At 45.0% G+C, this 18489-nt stretch overlaps 1 pseudogene; it reads right to left on the reverse strand.

Annotated features, from left to right (window-relative positions):
• LOC136838135 (gastrula zinc finger protein XlCGF57.1-like) lies at positions 1-7585 on the reverse strand (annotated as a pseudogene).
• Positions 7586-18489: the final 10904 nt, after the last annotated feature.

Raw genomic sequence — 18489 nt, forward strand, 5'->3', positions numbered from 1 at the left:
GCAAAGATGTAAGCTAACTTTGACAGCTGGTAAGAATCATTCCATATACAGTAACTGACATTTTAAATCCGTGGTGTTTTTTTTACCATATCTACAAATTTCCAATCTCCACAAGAGCCTTGGATATATTACAGCAGGTAATTGTCATTTTACTGTAAATGGCTACTTTCCAGTATGAATTCTCATATAAATTATGTTTCCTGGAATAAGCTTTCCCACATTCTTGCACATGAATGGCTTCTTTCAAGTATGAATTCTCATGTCTTGTAAGAGTAATTTTTGTGGAAGAACCTTCCCATATTTCCTTGCAAATATAAGGCTTTTCTCCAGTATGGCTCATCTATGTCTTGTAAGACGATGTTTCCTTGACAATGCTTTCAGGTATGAATTCTCATATGACATGTAAGATTTGATTTCTGGGAAAATGCTTTCCCACATTCCTTGCACATAAGTGGCTTCTCTCCAGTATGAATTCTCATATGACATGTAAGATCTGGTTTCCTGGAAAATGCCTTCCCACATTCCTTGCACATGAATGGCTTCTCTCCAGTATGAATTCTCATATGACGTGTAAGATCTGGTTCCCTGGAAAATGCTTTCCCACATTCCTTGCACATGAATGGCTTCTCTCCAGTATGAATTCTCATATGACCTTAAGATTTGGTTTCTTGAAAATGCCTTCCCGCATTCCTTGCACATGAATGGCTTCTCTCAGTATGAATTCTCATATGACCTTTAAGATCTGGTTCCCTGGAAAATGCTTTCCCACATTCCTTGCACATGAATGGCTTTTCTCCAGTATGAATTCTCATATGAACTGTAAGATTTGGTTTCCTGGAAAATGCTTTCCCACATTCCTTGCACATGAATGGCTTTTCTCCAGTATGAATTCTCATATGAACTGTAAGATTTGGTTTCCTGGAAAATGCTTTCCCACATTCCTTGCACATGAATGGCTTTTCTCCAGTATGACTTCTCATATGAACTGTAAGATCTGGTTTCTGAGAAAATACTTTCCCACATTCCTTGCACATGAATGGCTTCTCTCCAGTATGAATTCTCATATGACATGTAAGATTTGGTTTCTGGGAAAATGCTTTCCCACATTCCTTGCACATGAATGGCTTCTCTCCAGTATGAATTCTCATATGACGTGTAAGATTTGGTTTCTGGGAAAATGCTTTCCCACATTCCTTACACATGAATGGCTTCTCTCCAGTATGAATTCTCATATGACCTTTAAGACCTGGTTTCTGGGAAAATGCTTTCCCACATTCCTTACATGAATGGCTTTTCTCTCAGTATGAATTCTCATATGAACTTTAAGAACTGCTTTGTGGGAAAATGCTTTCCTGGGCATTCATTACATATGAATGTTTTTCTCTCTGGTAGGATTTGTGATATGACTTGTAAGATTAATTTTCTTGTAAAATGCTTTCTCAGAGTCACTGGATCTGAATGGCTTCTCTCCATTCTGACTATTCCTTCTTTCTTGTTTTACTTCCTTTTGCAAGTTAGTGGATCTTTTTCATTCACTACTGAATTCATTTCATGTGAATATTCATCATCTTCAATAGACTCACAGAATACCTTCTGGCTCTAGTTTGATGTCCATCAATGGATCCAGAGACAAAGAGTCATCAGTACTGGTTTCACTAAAGGCAGCCATGTTGCTGTTTTCTTGATTTATGGAAGGTAGTGATAATGTCCCTTCAGTTTCACTTTTCAAAGGAAATTCTAAAGAATGTTCTGGATTCATTTTAGCCTTTTGTCCTGCCCTGTTCTGTAAAGACAATGTGTTCAATTGACAACTCTTAACACAAAATTTTTTACAAATGATTATCCCATAAATCTGTTATAAAGTACAATATCTTGAAGGACTACAACCAGATTTCATTGCTGATGTATGAATCTAATATTCACAACAGATTTTACTTGTTGCTGATGTAATTTGTAAAGTAGGAGTACAATCATTCACTGTCGTTTCTTACCCTTCAAGAGCTGCTATTGGGAATGTTGCATGTAGTACCATCAAACACACAAGCATTCCCAAAATCTTGATGCTGCTCAAAACTGACGAAGGGAGGAAGGCTCTTCTGAGGGAGAATCTGAAATGAAAGAACGCAAAACAGAGTTAGGAAACATAATGCCACATCTGAATCAAAATGACATTTCTATAATAATAAAATTAAGTTCTATAAATACTTACCAAGTAATTACTTAGCTAGCGATTATGGTGCATGGCATACTACAGGTAAATTCAAAATTTGTGGTAATACGTCAGTTGCAAAGTGGGGGGAGACAGGCCCCACCCACTGCAATGGGAGCATAGGAGTGACTTACTGCCAGCAGCGTCATTCTATTTTATTGCTGCAAAGTCCACAAAAAAGGAGGAGGAGGAGGGCTCTGATTCAGAATTACTTGATGAGTATATAAAACTTCATTTTATTATAAAAGAGTCATTTTTATATAAGTAACTACCAAGTAATGACTTAGCTGAATCCCACACTGCAAGGGGGTGGGATGAATGGACTGTTCTATTAAAAAACATTAAGGGTGGTAATGACTTGAACTTGAAAAGAATGGCCAGCATTGATATCGTGCTTGTCGCTTCCTCACCTGGTAAGAGGAGAATACTGCCTCTGGTTGGTGCTCATCTTAACAAGTAGTGGCGTGGCAGTGAGGCGAGAGTCGCCTCTACATCAGTGGAAGTCTTGCAACGGAGGATGCCTGATCACTGACAAGACGTATGCAGGAAAAAGTTGCCCTTGCCCTCGGCAACAACCAGAAATCACTGTCACCCACCCTGACACAACAAAACCACTACCTATCCAAAGAACTTGTGGGCACTCCAGGTATAAAGTACCCACAGGCTCCCAAAAACTCAACACCTTACATCAAGTCAGAAGACACACAGAAGAGAGACAGGATCTCTCCTATGCTTCTTCCCCAACACAATGCCAGCCACCGCTGAACGTCCCAGGGTACTGTAATTTTCAAAAACTGCTTCCACTTCTTTCAAATAATGAGATGCAAAGATCGATTTGCACCTCCAAAAGGTTGACTGAAGAATTGACGAGAGGGATAAATTGTGCTTGAAGGCGAGAGAGGTAGCCATTGCTCTAACTTCACGAGCTTTAACTTTGATCACAGGAAAAGATTCTTCTTGAATCCAGGAATACGCTTCGCAGATCAGGTCTCTAATAAAGAACGAAAGGGCATTCTTTGACAGGGGACGAGAAGGACTCTTGACAGAACACCAAAGGCTGCTAGCAGGCCCTCTCATCTTCTTGGTCCTATGCAGATAGTACCTCAAGGTTCTGAGTGGGCAAAGAACCCTCTCCTCTTCATCCGGCATAAGGTTCTTGGAGGAAGCAGAACTGAGTGGCTCCAAAGGGGGACTCGCACAGCCACTTAAGACTACATCCAAGTTCCAAGACACTAAATCAGATTTCTTCTGCCTGGAAGTGTCGAATGACTTAACCTGTTAGCGTCACCCACGTAATATCGTTTACTGCGATCTACTCGTAGCGCTTCAACGGGATATTACGTTCAAGACTTTAACTCTGCTTTTCAAGCTGTCAGCCCCGTAATAATACGCTTACTCGTATGGAAAATGTTGGAACATCATTTGCTAACACTCTCAGAACACGTAAGATGTAATTGATGACTTATTTCCTCCCTGGCAACTCTTTTCAGCTGGTCGCTTGATGCCTAGATGACTATTTTTTTTTCAGTACGCTTCGGGCGTTTTCAGAGACAACATGGCTTTGACGTCGTTCTCAATGAATGTCACAAAGAGGAGGCGTATGTCTTCAGGTGAGATAAATCAAATCCTAGACGAGGTGTCTGATACTGAAGACATATTTGATGATGAGAGCTCTAGTTCTGAATCCTCCATGATGAGGATATTGACGAAACAAACTTTTCTTCCAATAGCGGAAGTGACGATGACTTCTCATTGCCGAGTGACTTGACTCAGAGAGAGAGAGAGAGAGAGAGAGAGAGAGAGAGAGAGAGAGAGAGAGAGAGAGAGAGAGATCCCTTTACTTTTGTTGCTGATCCCGGCGTGAAATTTTCAGTTGAGGATAAAGAGAATCCATTAGAATTTTGAGAAATAATTTGATGATGAAATCATTGATTACCTCGTGAAAGAAACAAAACCGATTTGCAAATCAGTTTCTAGATGAGAATGTAGAACATTTGTCTCCACAATCACGAGTACATAGATGGATTGTGTGTAGCCCTGCTTTAGAGATTGGCATACAAAAGAATAATAGTGCATGTATGTACAACACTTTTCATTCAGTATTTTGTAGTCTTATGAAATAAAATAATAGTAGTAGTAATAGTTTTTATCCTATCATTTAATAAAATTCTACTCTTAACTACAGTACGAATTATAAGCATAAAAATCAATATTAACTTTGAAAAACTATCATCAGTGATATGACCGCTAATTGCAAGAAAAAGCGTGACGGTACGTTAGCGGCGAGCTCATCCGGGGGGGACGCTTAACAGGTTAATGAGGTCGTTAAGATCCTGGTTAGAAGAAAGAGCCATACCTCTGTGTTTAAACATCAAGGTAAGCATTGCTCAGCATCCTTTCATGGTGGATGAGGAGACTTCCAGAGGTCATCAGGTAAAGGAGAAAGTCACCAATCTGGGTTAAAGATGTCTCAGAAGACGAGATGTGACTTCTGGTGCACCATCAACGGAACGCTGTCCACTTTGACCAATAGACGTTGCAAGTAGATTGTTGCATGCACTTTGCAATAGCTTCTGCAGCTGCTCTTGAAAAACCTTTCGCTCTGACGAGTTTCCTGACAGTCTGAAGTCTGTCAGAGCGAGAGTGGACAACTCTTGGTGGTATCTCTTGAAGTGAGGTTGTTTGAGTAGCCACAATCTTTGGGGAAGCAGCCTCAGGAAGTCTACTAGAAGATGTAGGAGGTCCAGGAACCACTCGTTCGGGGACCAGAACGGCGCTCTGAGAGTCACTGAAGCGTTGCAGTGTGACACAATCTTTTTCAGGACTTCCCTCACCAAGCTGAAGGGCTGGAAGGCATAACGGTCTAGACCTGACCAGTCTATGAACATGGCGTCCGTCACCCATGTCAGGGAGTCCGGGGCTGGAGTGCAGAAGAGAGGAGGACGATTGTTTCTTGAGGTAGCTAACATGTCTAGGGACAGTTTGTCCCCATAATCTCCAAAGGTCAACACAGATCCTGTGGTCCAGGGTCCACTCGGCAGGAAGGACCTGCTTCTGTGACTCAACACGTCCACCTGGACGTTTACTTACCCTGAATGAAACGAGTGACCAGCGTCACTTGATTTTGGTCCACCCAAAGTAGAAGGTCCTTTGCAGTCTGGCAAAGGGAAAAGGAACAAGTGCCTCCTTGTTTCTTGATATATGACAGAGCGGTGGTGTTGTCCGCATGAACAACCAATGTCTTGATGTGAATTGAGGTTGAAAAATGATGGAGACCTAGATGAACGGCCTTCAGTTCTTTAACGGACATGAAGACTGATTTCCTCCGGGGACGATGTCTCAGAAACTTCTTGACTCCCTACAAGAGCTCCCCAGCCTAGATCCGAAGCGTCTCAGTAGAAGTTGAGGTTGGGGCTCGGAGGGTGAAGAGACTTTTCCTGTGCAAGTCTTCCTTTGGACAGCCACCATTGGAGATCCAATTTTATCTCCCGAGTGATGGGAAAGATGACGAAGTCCGGTTGAGTCTTCCTGTCCCAGTTGGCTTTGAGGTAGAATTGGAGAACTCTCGTATGCAATCTTCCCAACTTGACGAAGGTCTCAATAGTCGACAGAGTCCCTAGAAGGCTCATCCACTGACGGGCCAAACATGATGAGAGGGCGAGGACACTGTGAAAGGTCTGGAGGCAGTTTGCTTCTCTTGGGGGACAGAAAAACCTGAAAAGTCAGAGTTTTAGAAGCCCTGGGAGTGAATGCCCTCGACTTCTTCTATAACTCTTTTTAGAAGGAGAGAGGATACCTTCTTCGAAAAGGCCAAATGTTTCTCTGAGTCTCATGAGTAGGCCGTCAAGGCGACGAGAGAGGACAGATCTGCTGCAGAGAGTTCCTCCCAGCCCTTAAAGTCCTCTATCTTCTTTGCAAGGGCTCCTACTATCCAGTCCAAAAAACTAAGAGCTTCCAAAACCTTGAAGAGGTTCTTAACAAGATGGTCCAGTTCCGAAGAAGAGAAGAAAATTGGCCGAAGCGAAGGCTGACCGATGGGAAGTCGATAAGGACAGAGAAGTCCCCTTGGGAGGAGGTAGCAACCCCCACAGAGGGAGGCTGGCCAAAAGTCACTTTGCCCTGCTCTCTCTTCATTGAGAGCCAGTCTTCAATATCTTTCATGGCTTTCATAGAGGAGGAAGAAAGCAGTATCTTGGGAAGCCGAGAGTGTTCTTTAGGAAGGCTTCTCATAAGGGAGGAAGAAGCAGGAGATGACGGAGCAGGCGGGGTGAAGGAGGGAGGAAAACTTGCCAGAAGGAACCGCAAAAGAGACGCATAAGCTGTGGGAGGAGAAGCATCTTGTTTGATCTCCTCATCTTCCGAAGAGACCGGAGACAGGGACTAATCTTGAGAAGGCTTACAAGAGGGCATTTTCCAGATGAAGCTCAAGATTCCTTCATGGGTGCCAACGAGGGGTCGTCTGGCTCCGAGAGAGAAACTTAGCGGTCGGTCAAGAGAAGAAGACAGTTGATGAGAGGGAACTGGGTGTCTGGATGGTGGCGCCAGAAACTCAGGGTCCACAGCTGGACGCACGTGAGCAGGTGCTAGGCGCATGTGAGCGGGAGCTGAGTGTGCGGGAGCAAGCACGGGAGAAGAAGCTGGGGGCACGGAAGCCTGAACTGGGCTCTCGGGAGCGGGGAGTTTCAAGGTGAGACAGGGTCTTGGGCGATCGACACTTAGACCGATGTTTGGTGTTTGGAATCCTTTGGGGGGATGAAACAGGAGAATCCCATGGGTGTGCAGGAAGCTGAACACAGGCAAACACTGAAGGATCCACACTGTAGCTGCAAAAGATGGAATCGGGTTGTCCAAGGTGTCCCTGTGACGCTTGACTGGCAACAGGGAAGCAAGAGCCAAGTTGTCCATGTGCCTTTTCAGTGGCCGGGATGAATCAGGAAGTGTCTACGACACCCATGGTCGGAATCTGAGCCCAAGCTAGAAGATAAGCGGGGCACATCCAGTGACATGCCTTTCCAGCAGCAGTCGGTCGAAGCTGGAAGCTGGCATTCTAGCAACAGGCTTGACTGAGGGGTCAGCAATCCGTGGGCAAACCCTACCAGCCTCCCTTAGACCTCCAGTATGTCTTCTCCCAGGTGCAAGGGAGCAGGACAGTTGCCTTTGTCTAGGAAAACCGACGGGACGGGAAGCCACCTCCTCCACTGCCACTTCACTCAACACTTTATCCTCCTCCACTGACACTTCATTTAACACTTTATCCTCCTCCACTGCCACTTCACTTAACACTTTATCCTCCTCCATTGACACTTCACTTAATACTTTATCAGTAACTTTGTCACAGAAAACTTTTTCCATAAGCACACGTAGGGACGCCCCCATCTCAGACACTGAACTAACTACCAGACTAATTTCCTTGTAGAATTGGAATCAATTCTGGACTCCAGACTGGCTATGGCATTGGGGTCAGAAGCACGGGAGTGTGTGGAGGAATAGAGGGAGGACTGAGAATAGGAGAGAGTGTGTGTCCAGAAGTAGAAGGAAGAACTAGGCTAGAATCAGTCTTAGGCTTAGGTGAAGAATCTCTACTCACAGAGGCCCTACTTCTGGCTCGAGCGGCTGCCTTTCTGATCCTATTTTTCTCAAGTCTATTCAGATGATTCGAGATTCGAGCACCTTCCATTTACATTCATCCCAGTCCTTCCACTCTGAACAAGTATTCTTTCTCGAACACACCTGCCCCCTACACTTAGTGCACATGGAATGTGCATCGTAACAAGTCTAATCTAACAGCTCTCACTACAATAATGATGACTGGAAGCGCTAGAATCCGACATAGTTACAGATGAAAGAATCTAATGCCAAAGACGAAATAAAAAAAAGGCAACAGTTTGACAAGCAAAAGTGAACATTTTCTGAATTCGGGAAGCAAGCATGAACTGGTGAATTAGGCAGGACTGCTGGTGGTAAGTCACTCCTACGCTCCCGCTGCAGTGGACGGGGCCTGTCACCCCCCGCTTTGCAACTGATGAGTTGCTGCGAATTTTGAATTTAGGATGTCGTGCAAGCATAATCGTTAGCTAAGTAATTACTTGGTAAGTTACTTATATAAAAATAATAAATCAAATTTAATTCTGGTTCCTTTAAAGGTCTCAGGTGTGCATTTGACAGTATCCAATATTAATACTGCAATAATCTAACCAAATGTTGTCCAGACACAGCATCAAAACATTTCTGACGCCACAGATTAACAATTAATATTGACTCCCTCCCTCTCACATCTGTAAACCCTCTCAGCTTAACATTACAGCATTACTTATGAACATATCCTTATTAACAAATCACAGGCCAAGAATTAAAAATGCAAGACCAGCATAAGAATTTTGTGGGGTAACACAAGAAGGGTACAGTATACAGTTATACATAACACCATATTATCCACATATGCAGTAGGCAATAAGAAGAAAATATAGTAGGGGTGAATTGAGTAGTAATTTCAAGAGATGAAAGTTTTCAAATTAGTTTCACTGATTGTTACTGCAGATACAATACATGAGTAGCTATTAAGACCAGCAACACTGATGACAGTCTTCGAAGGTTAAATGTGCTGTTACATTTCCTCAAATATGACATTTTTCCAGAGTCCTACAAACCAGAGCTTCTTATGAAGGAGTACCTTTCAGTGCAAGTTGGAAATGGGGTAACTGGTGGTTAAGAAGAGAGTACAGTAAAGGAATTCCCCTCACTCACAAGCCATCACCAAGCACCACTCCTTCTTTTGGCCTGACAAACAAAGAAAGGTGGCTGAGATGGGAGATATGAAATAAGGTTTTGGTTTGTATACCTATGGAAATTTCATATTTCCTCGTTTACTGTATCTGCATTTGCACTGTTTGCCACTTGGCAGTACCCACATTTAACTCCACCCCACCAAAATCTATGTGAATGTATACATAGATAAATAAAAATGAATACAGTAAAAAGCCTTTTAGTTTTCAATTCTGCAAAGGTAGAAAAATGCAAAGGAAATGCTGTTAAAAGTTCGTATGGCCTACTGCAAGGGGGGCATTTTGGAAGGGTACACAAGGGTATAGGTACAGTGGACCCTCGCTATATTGCGGTTCAGCATTTGCGGCTTCAGTTAGTTGCGGGTTTTGCTGTGGAATGTATCTCCAATATTATCAAGGAAAATTCACCAATTCACAGATTTTCAAGGTTAAATACATTTTTTGTAATAAAAATAACAATTTTTAAAAGTAAATTGTATTTTTCCTAACTATACAAGCCCGAGGTCCTTTACATTAGGGATTACTTTCAGGCGTAGGCAGGAAACGGCCGTTAAACTCTTGAACAAGGTGGTTAGGTAGTAACTACCTCCAGGTAGGCAGGGATACCCGCATGCCCGGATGTAAACATTCCAGTTTGCCTTTCGGCCCAGATACAGATTGAGGGGTGGCATGAGGTGGGCATAAAGTGTAAAGGACCTCGGGTTTGTATAGTTAGGAAAATACAATTTACTTTTAAAAATTGTTATTTGTTCCGACACAATATACAAACCCTCGGTCCTTTACATTAGGAGACTCACTGATTGGAGGAGGAATCTGATAAAGTCTCTCTGAACTGACTGGACTTCACCACCTTGTCTTCCCTTCCTGGTCGTGAGAGCGAGGAAGGAAAAACTGCCTCTGACAAAAGATCGGGTTGTAAGAAACGCAGGATCAGTTGTCAGACTTCTGGAGCCCCTTTGCATGAAAGACAAACGTCAGTTCATGCAAAGTAGGCTAGGAAGAATTTGACGTCGGATGACAATAAGGCAGATACAAGCATTGGGTTGTCTCATAGTCATGGTCTCCTTCCTCTCCCTTGCAAGAGGAAGGAGTGGGGTTGCTTCTATTAACCTGAACGGAAATAGAACGGGAGCTCCCATTATGTGCTTATCTGCCTCGATCGCCCGGTCCAGCTTGTAACGGCATGTCCGCTCCCCTGCCCGTGGGAAGAGAGCCACGATGGGGAGAAAGAAGAGAGGTCAGTCACTCAACCTCCATTCTCCCCATCACAGCCGTACAACATAGGCGAGATGCAATCCTGTCCCGTTAGGGGAGCTGGATAAGCTACACAACTTGCTGAGCAGCCACCACAGGACCCAAGGAAAAAGTGTCCAAGGACTTGTGTGCAACATCCCGGAGGTAGAAGGAGGTGAAGGTAGTCTGTTGGGACCACACGCCCGCCTTCAGCTCCTGTGGTACCGACATATTCTTCCGAATGCGAGGATGGACCAAGCCATCGACTTTGTGAGCTCTCGGGTGAAAGGTACCGGTATCGTCGTCATCAGCTGCCAAGTACCTCCTTGATCGCTTCACGAAGTCAGGAGGAAGATGTGTCCTTAGACACTTCTTCCTTGGGAGAGACCATAGAGGTAGAATATTGGCCTGGAGACGGGGTGAGGGGATTAAGCCGTACTCCTGGGTGAAGCCAGGTTGACAGGTACTCGGCCACGCCCAGTCGTGGCAAGAAGCAGGAGTGGGACACTTTGGGTAACTCCAACTCTTCACTAAATACGTCAGTATTTACTGTTGTTTATTAAGGAAATATTTACAATAGTGCTGGTAAAACATAAGAAATCAAAGCACGATCATTTTACTCATGAAAAAAGAAAGAAAGAAAAAAACATGCAATTCACATTAAATCATTGGCCGCTAAACTGGATAAGTTTTGTGTATGATTGTCTACTCTTCACTGAAACTTGAGTTTGCAGCTTAGCAGTTAGTCGTTTTCCAACGTAATGGTACCTTACATTCAAATATTTTTCAGCAATTGCTTTTGTTAATAAATGTATATGATTGTCCAAAGGATCAGTATCATACATATGATACCCAAAGTTAGTAAAGATTTCTTTGTCTATATAGACTGCTAAAACTGATGCGACTAACTTATGAAAATCTGTTTTTACTAAAGATTTTGTACAGGACATCATTTCTCTTAGTTTCTTCTCACAAATTATACATATGTCTATTACATCATCTGATGGGTTTATCAATTTTCCTTTGGTTTTCAGTTTTAATAAGAGAATGGCGATCACTGCCATTCGACATGGTTAATGCATCAATGCATATTTTACAATGTAAACCCTTTTTCAAAGAAAATGCCACAAACCCCGCAATATATACAACAATGTGGTTTGCACATTTTGTCAAATGGGTAGCCTATTGCTTCGAATGTAAACATAATTATTCATCATCACCGCTGTTTGTCTCGTCCGTATCACAGTCATCTAAAACTTTATTTCTCAAAAGAGACATATTTATACCTCTTATAGATGCATTATTTCCATATGTACTTGCAACTGTTAATATTGGCACGGATTTTAATGGTAAACAGTTGCCTTTAACAACTTCCATTATGTCGTTATGCACAAGTAGCTTTTTATAGGCAGCTGAGAATTGTCTAACCGTGGGATTGTTGTTAGCTCCCCATACTCCTTATTTGTCCAAAAAAGCTCAATATGGTCTTGACTTAATTTGTAAGTCAACAGAAATGTCAATGGTGCCTCAAAAGCCGAAATATATCTTTCATAGATAATTTGGAGACTTCTTATACAAAAGAGAAAACCAAGAAATCCAGTTTTTCTTTTTTGTTTTATTATATCTTGGCCATCACTAAATTTTAATGATCTAATATACGTTTCAGCTATTACAAGAAAATCCTTGATTTGGTCAATATTTCTCTTCTGAACTGGACATTTGTAGCCCCTAGATTTCAGATTTCTAGAGTTCATTATGTCATGCACACACACACACGCACATATATAAATATATATATATACAGTATATATATATATATATATATATATATATATATATATATATATATATATATATATATATATATATATATATATATATATATATATATATATATATATATATACGTGTGTGTGTGTGCATGTGTATGTATGTATACATATTTTTCTCTTTACATTTCGTTGAAACTAAAAAGAATTCAAGAAAGAAAGAAAACGAATTTCTTCAGTATCTCCGTTTTATTTTAATCAAAACTCAGCAGAGAAGACGACAAAGCGGGTGGCTTACAAAATATAAAATTCTGAAGAGTTCAGTTGAATACAAAGCCAACACGTCAACAGAGCTTAAACCAAAACAGTAATCACCTGGGCAAATTTTATGGCATCTGCTAATCTCGGTCAAAAAATTCTGAGCTGCTTATACTGACCATAGGATTAGTCCACATGGGTTTTAGGATTACAAGCTGGACGATTCCCTGGGAATTCATGAACATGCCACTAGTCAACTACAAGTAAAACAACTTACAATAACCGTCCAATGATTTAAACGCACACACTAACCCTTACTTCTGAAACTTCTATTTTCAACATCAACTATTATTATTATTATTATTATTATTATTATTATTATTATTATTATTATTATTATTATTATTATTATTATTATTATTAAGTTAAATATTCTTAGCTATTTTTACCTGGCTTGAAAAAGTTCTGTCATGCTACAACAAAACCAATGAATTGTCTGTAAAGGTACCTAAATAAGAAAATGTAGGGGAAATGATTGTACACATTTTTAGGGTCATGAACATATCCACCTGGATTTTTTAAAAAGCTGTATACACCAAGGTTTACTAGACGTTATTGTACACTAATTCTATGAGTAAATTATGGAAATTAGAAATGCATAATTTGAAATTCACTTACCGATGAAATGTCCGAGTAGGATCTTGTAACTTGTTGTATCTTGCTGTGCAACCAAATGCTGAACAAGAGCTTGGCATTCTGTAAAAAATTAGCTATAAAAAAACTCCACACTTCCGCCTCGAATGATAATATGGATCTGACTGACAAGGAAGGTCGGTCACTCTTGGTTTACTCTCGTGAGTGTCCCAGAGCTTCTTGCCACGACCAATATGGCTGCCCAGCTGTCAACCTGACTTCACCTTTTCCGTGGGACATCGCCTCCACCCTAATCTTTCCTCCAAGGGAGAGACAGTACTGGCGAAAACGTTGACGACATCCAGGTTAGGAATGTCGAACCTTTCGAAAGTACCACAGCTCCCAATAGGACAAAGTAACGAATGATCTGGATCATCGATACAAAGTCCAAGGAGGAGGGGAACAAGAAGGACTCGAACCCGACAGTCGATGCCAATGGATTTGGAGTCCACCTACGACATCCGAGAAGGATGATCCCCACCCTGTTCTTCCATCTTCTACGCCAAGGCCAGGGTAAGATGAGAGATGGACCTAAGAGGGCATATCTCTATCCGACGACTCTCGTAGAGGCGAGTGCAGAGCACGGACAGGAACCCTAAACGAGTCGCATGCCACCCAGGAAACAGTTCCCTGGGAGAGCATGACTGAAGAAGCTTCGTCCGTAGCTAACTCTCGACTGAGGAGACGAAGGCTACTTCAGATAGAAGACTAGGTCGCAAGGGCCTACGTTCTTCACAAATGAAAGGGAGAAAAGCAGCCCTCGGCGGAGAAAACGAGGAAGTCCACACTTGACGAGCGACTCTGACCCGACAAGAAGTTCCGACAACGACACCACCAGCGAAGACGGATCCAGTCCCTGGGAAAGTGTTGCAGAGGACTTCAAGGGATATCCAGCTATATCCATTGCCGCTCACCAAGAAAGCCTGTGCTTGCAAGGAAAGCTGGAATGTCTCCCAGTCCTGAACACACAGGGATGTACTACCTCAAGAACCGCTTCTTGTGTAGCTGCACAGGAGGTTGGGTCAAGCGGAATTCTTCTCGATGCCTCGGCAATCAGGTCGGATGAAGGCGAAGTCTTCAAGTATTTGTCTGTAACTCGGGGTGAGCAATGTTTGTGAACCCCTAGCGAAAACGGACAAATACAGGAAAAACGTCGATATCGAGTTTTCACCAAAAGACAGCATGCCTCAACAGAGCGGCCCCTGGTCTGGTATGAGGGAGTGAGAAAACACTACCGACTTGTGTGCAGGTAGGCAACAGAAGGACGGTAGGGATTTCTCAGTCCAGCAGTCTCTGCATGAATCTTCGTGAAGAAAGAGTGAGCAGCATGTTCCGTCCCGATCACTCAAACCCCAGGCCAGGCTTGCCTACCAATACATCCCCACCAGGAATGCATCTGGTTAATTGAGCTGCCGAGTGTGCAATAGAACAACACTCGAGTACCTGCAAATGTCGAGATGAAACGGGGAAAAACGATTGCCTCCCGTTTGTCGACAAATGCCACTACTGTGGTTTTATTGTTCAACGAAACCAGTGAGTGCCGCAAAACCCATCCTGAATTCTCGGACAGCCAAAGGCTGCACTGAGCCCAGGACGGTGACGAGAAGGTACTAATCGTCTCGGTCACACAAATTCAAGACAAGGTCTTACCAGTGTGCGCCTATTCCTCAATCTGTGAATCCGTAAGTAGACACAAGATGTGAGGGGAATATGCAAGCATATTCGAAGGTTCCTATAATCAAGCATTAGCCTAACTCTTTCCTCATACATCAAGAGGAAAGAACGGGGAAAAGGAAGCAGACTTCCATTTTCCACCATGGGGAAGCTTCTGCAAGATGACAGGGTACCGAGGCAATTAGCTCTAGCCGGCTGGCATTTCCCGAATCGGGAGCACAGGAGAGGTGGTGGGATGAAAGTTCGTTGGAAAGAATTGCCGAGACCTAAGGGAAATAGATACTTCTCCTGAAGGAATCCATTCCCAGGTCTCGGCAATGTCGCTGCCAGTTCCAGAGACTCGATAAGCATCATTTCGTACAAGCATCAGCAGTTGCAACCTTCTTCTGAAGCCTAGGACTTCTTAGCTAAGGAGTTGAGGGGGCTGGCTTGAACTCAAGGTCGAGTTGAGATGACTAAGACCCAAAGTTCTTGGCCAATGTCCAAAGAACAAGGCAGTGCCCTGGTGGGAACCTTGATTACTGGGGTATCTGGCAAATCTCTGAAAGAGAAAGGCAGAGCCAAGTAAAGGTTCATTCCTAAGGGTCGAGCCAACTCGGGACTTACGAAACCGGAGATCCGAATTGGGACAAAGTTCTTCTTCTTAGCACCAGAATTGCCCAAAAACTGCAGTCGGCAAGACCCTCCGAGGCAAGAAGAATTCATATTCTGTCGAGGCAGGGGTGGAAGTTTGGTGTCTCGACCTGAATTAACTCCATCGAAGAAAAAAATTCATCAGGTCGAGAACGCTCGGAAGCCAGGACCGCGGCGAACCCTGACACTCGGCCCTCGGAAACTGCAAGGGTTGCAAGCGATGAAGGTTATTCATTGGGGAGCTCGGTCCTGTCCCGGGATCCTCGTGCGATGTCGGCGCCAAGTTCCCGAGAACACGGGGCGTCGTAACTTGAAGAGGAAGACCCTCGCTGTTTCTGATGCGTGAAACTCCTGTACCTCTCCCCTTGGAGGGAGACCTTGACAGATCCCATGAAACCCTCCTAAGCTACCTGGTTATAATACGAGAGAATCGGGGGACCGATACCCAAAGCACGCCAGGCAGCCGAACTCCCAAAGAAAATTTCGTCGGAGCTCTCTCTGTCCGTCTCGCGCCTCTCGGAACAACCGAGAGGAGAAGAGAACAGGTGAGGAGAAAAGAGTATCCCTACCTGTCCTGCCAGAATGATAAGCAGGAGAGGCGGACCCGTGGCGATAATCAACCAAGGAGATTACTGCCACATGGGGAAAGAAGAGCACTTGTGCCGTGGCAAAGCGCTTTCCTGGGAAGAGCAAAAAAGTTCACTCGAACATAGCCGAGAACCCAAATCGGAAAAAACCGAGTAGGGCCAAGCCGAGCCGAGCCGATCACGCGAACGCGATCCAGCTGGTCGGTATGTGGCAGACTGGGAGGCAGGCGGGGCGAGCCGAGCCGAGCCGAGCCAGTCTGGCAAGCCGAGTCGAGTCGAGCCGAGCCAGTCTGGCAAGCCGAGTCGAGCCGAGCCAGTCTCGTAAGTGCGACCGGGGGCCGAGCCGAGCCAATTGCGCGAACACAATCATAACTAGGCAGGCCGGACTCGTCTGCTGTGAACAATTGCTAGTTTCCCGAACTCTAAACTCCTTCGAGGCCGAGGCCCCTCGAGAAGAAGGTTCAAAGGGGAATTCTGTGTCTGCTATCTTGCATGCTCGAACCCTAAAGTTCAAGACACAAGAACGAAGCCCGCCCGAACAACTGAAGTAGCTGGTGGGCAGTATCGACACGCCTGGCGTCTCGGCACACCGACAACTGGGTGTCCCGGCAACCAGACACCTGGGTGTCTCGGCACTTTCTCTCGTCTTGTGCCTCTCGTAAGGCAAGCGCTCGTGATTCATAGAATTCGAGCTACCCACGAGACTTCCGAAAATCGGGAGTGGCTGCTTTGTTTCCTAATAGATCGAAAGAGCCAAGCACAGAATCAGTCTTAGACGCAGACTTCCAAGACTGGCAACGAGGGAGTGGCCTCGAGAGGCCACGCTCTCGCGGCCCCCAAAACGCAAGATCCCACAGGAGAATGTGAATCGGTCAACGAGAGAAACTTGTCTCCCGGAAGAGAGTCAGTCCCTTACAAGTCCCGCAGGACTCCCAAAGAGAATCTCTTCCCTGCTTCTTCTGGTGTTCGAACCGAGAGGATCGAGACACCAGGCTGGGGACCCGACCGAGCACTGGCAAACACTCGGGGAGCGCTTGCGGTGCTGGCAGGAAGAGGAACCAAGACACCTGGGTGCCTCGGTCCTTTCTCTCGCACTGCTCCTGAACTGGGCCCAGGAATATTTCTCCAGACCAGATCGGGATACTCGATTTTCCATAGAATCTCAAGCACCCGAAGCAGCCCCCATCTAAGAGGCAGAACCTCTAAGACTCGGGAACGGGATCGCGAACTGAGGTCTGCACGCCCGCGGCTTCCGAAACACAAAACCCACGGCTATGCCAATCAGTTTCCTAAACCGAAGGTCGGGAAGAGCCAACGAGAGACCCACTGCCTCCTCCGAAGGAGGCAGTCCCTAGACGTCCAAGGGCATCAAGGGCAAGAAGCAGCATTCCTTTCCTTCGGCCGACAGAGGTCTGTCCGATTCTTGGGACCCCCTTGGACCTCGGGAGAAGAAGGGAAGACGCAGCAGAAGACGAAATCGAAGATAAGATGAAGAAGACGGCAGCTACTTCCACAGGACGGCTTCCTTCACCTCCACTCCGACATCTTCTACAGGATGGCGGACACGAAACATCGTAACCTCCAGGGTAGTCTGGCAGGAACACAACGGACACAGCCAGGACACCACCACCAGGAGAAGCATGATCAGGACAGCCGATGCAGGAGCTACGGCAGCAATTTGGAAGGCAGGAGCTACTGCAATGGCCAGGAACATCACCTCAACAGGACCACTTCCTACATCTTCACCCCGACATCTTCTACAGGATGGCGGAAATCGTAACCTCTGGGGCAGCTGGCAGGAGCGCACAGAAGCGGCCCCGGGCACCACCGCCAGAAGCGGCAGGAATGATCAGGACATCCGATGCAGGAGCTATGGCAAAGGTTCGGCGAGCAGAAGCTGTGCAGCGGCCAGGAACGTCACTTCCACAAGGCCACTTCCTTCCCTTTCACGCCAACATCTTCTACAGGATGGCTGACATCGTAACCTCTGGGGCAGCTGGCAGGAACACAACGGAAGCGGCCCCGGGCACGATCACTAGGAGAAGAAGCGGGCACGATCAGGACATTCGATGAAGGAGCTACGTTAGCGGTTCGGAAGGCAGGAGCTACTGCAACGGACAGAATGTCATTTGAAAGTCACCAGCAGCAACAGGAGCGATCAGGGCAGCTGCGGCAGGAGACCAGGAGAGCAGCCCACAGACTGTCGTCAAGTTGACAAGAGCATAACACAGGGAACAGCAGGAGCAGATGGACCACAGATACGCAGGAAGCATTGCAACAGCATACATGAAAACCAGCAATGACACCGATCGATCTACATCGGCGGGAACAGAGTCAGAGCGATCCCGACGTGGAAATATGTCATCTAATCAGGTATTGTGGTCGATCCCGAAGCAACACTGAATGAATGTCGGGACTGCTTCATGCAAGATATTCTTGATATATCCAGCCAACTACTGCTGTGTCTGCAATGCTCACTGTCAACCTGAAAAAAAAAAACAAACAAAGATGATTAGTAGAGGGAGGCTCCTCCCGCTACAAGGGGAACAGCCCTACGTAGCGTTAGGAGGTACTCTAGACGAGGTCGCTCAATCGCTCCCCATCCCCCCCGGTCTTCGCCCAACGAGCGAGCGAAGAGGGCGAAAGAGAGA

Source organism: Macrobrachium rosenbergii, unplaced genomic scaffold (assembly GCF_040412425.1).
Source record: "Macrobrachium rosenbergii isolate ZJJX-2024 unplaced genomic scaffold, ASM4041242v1 171, whole genome shotgun sequence".
NCBI lineage: Eukaryota > Metazoa > Arthropoda > Malacostraca > Decapoda > Palaemonidae > Macrobrachium > Macrobrachium rosenbergii.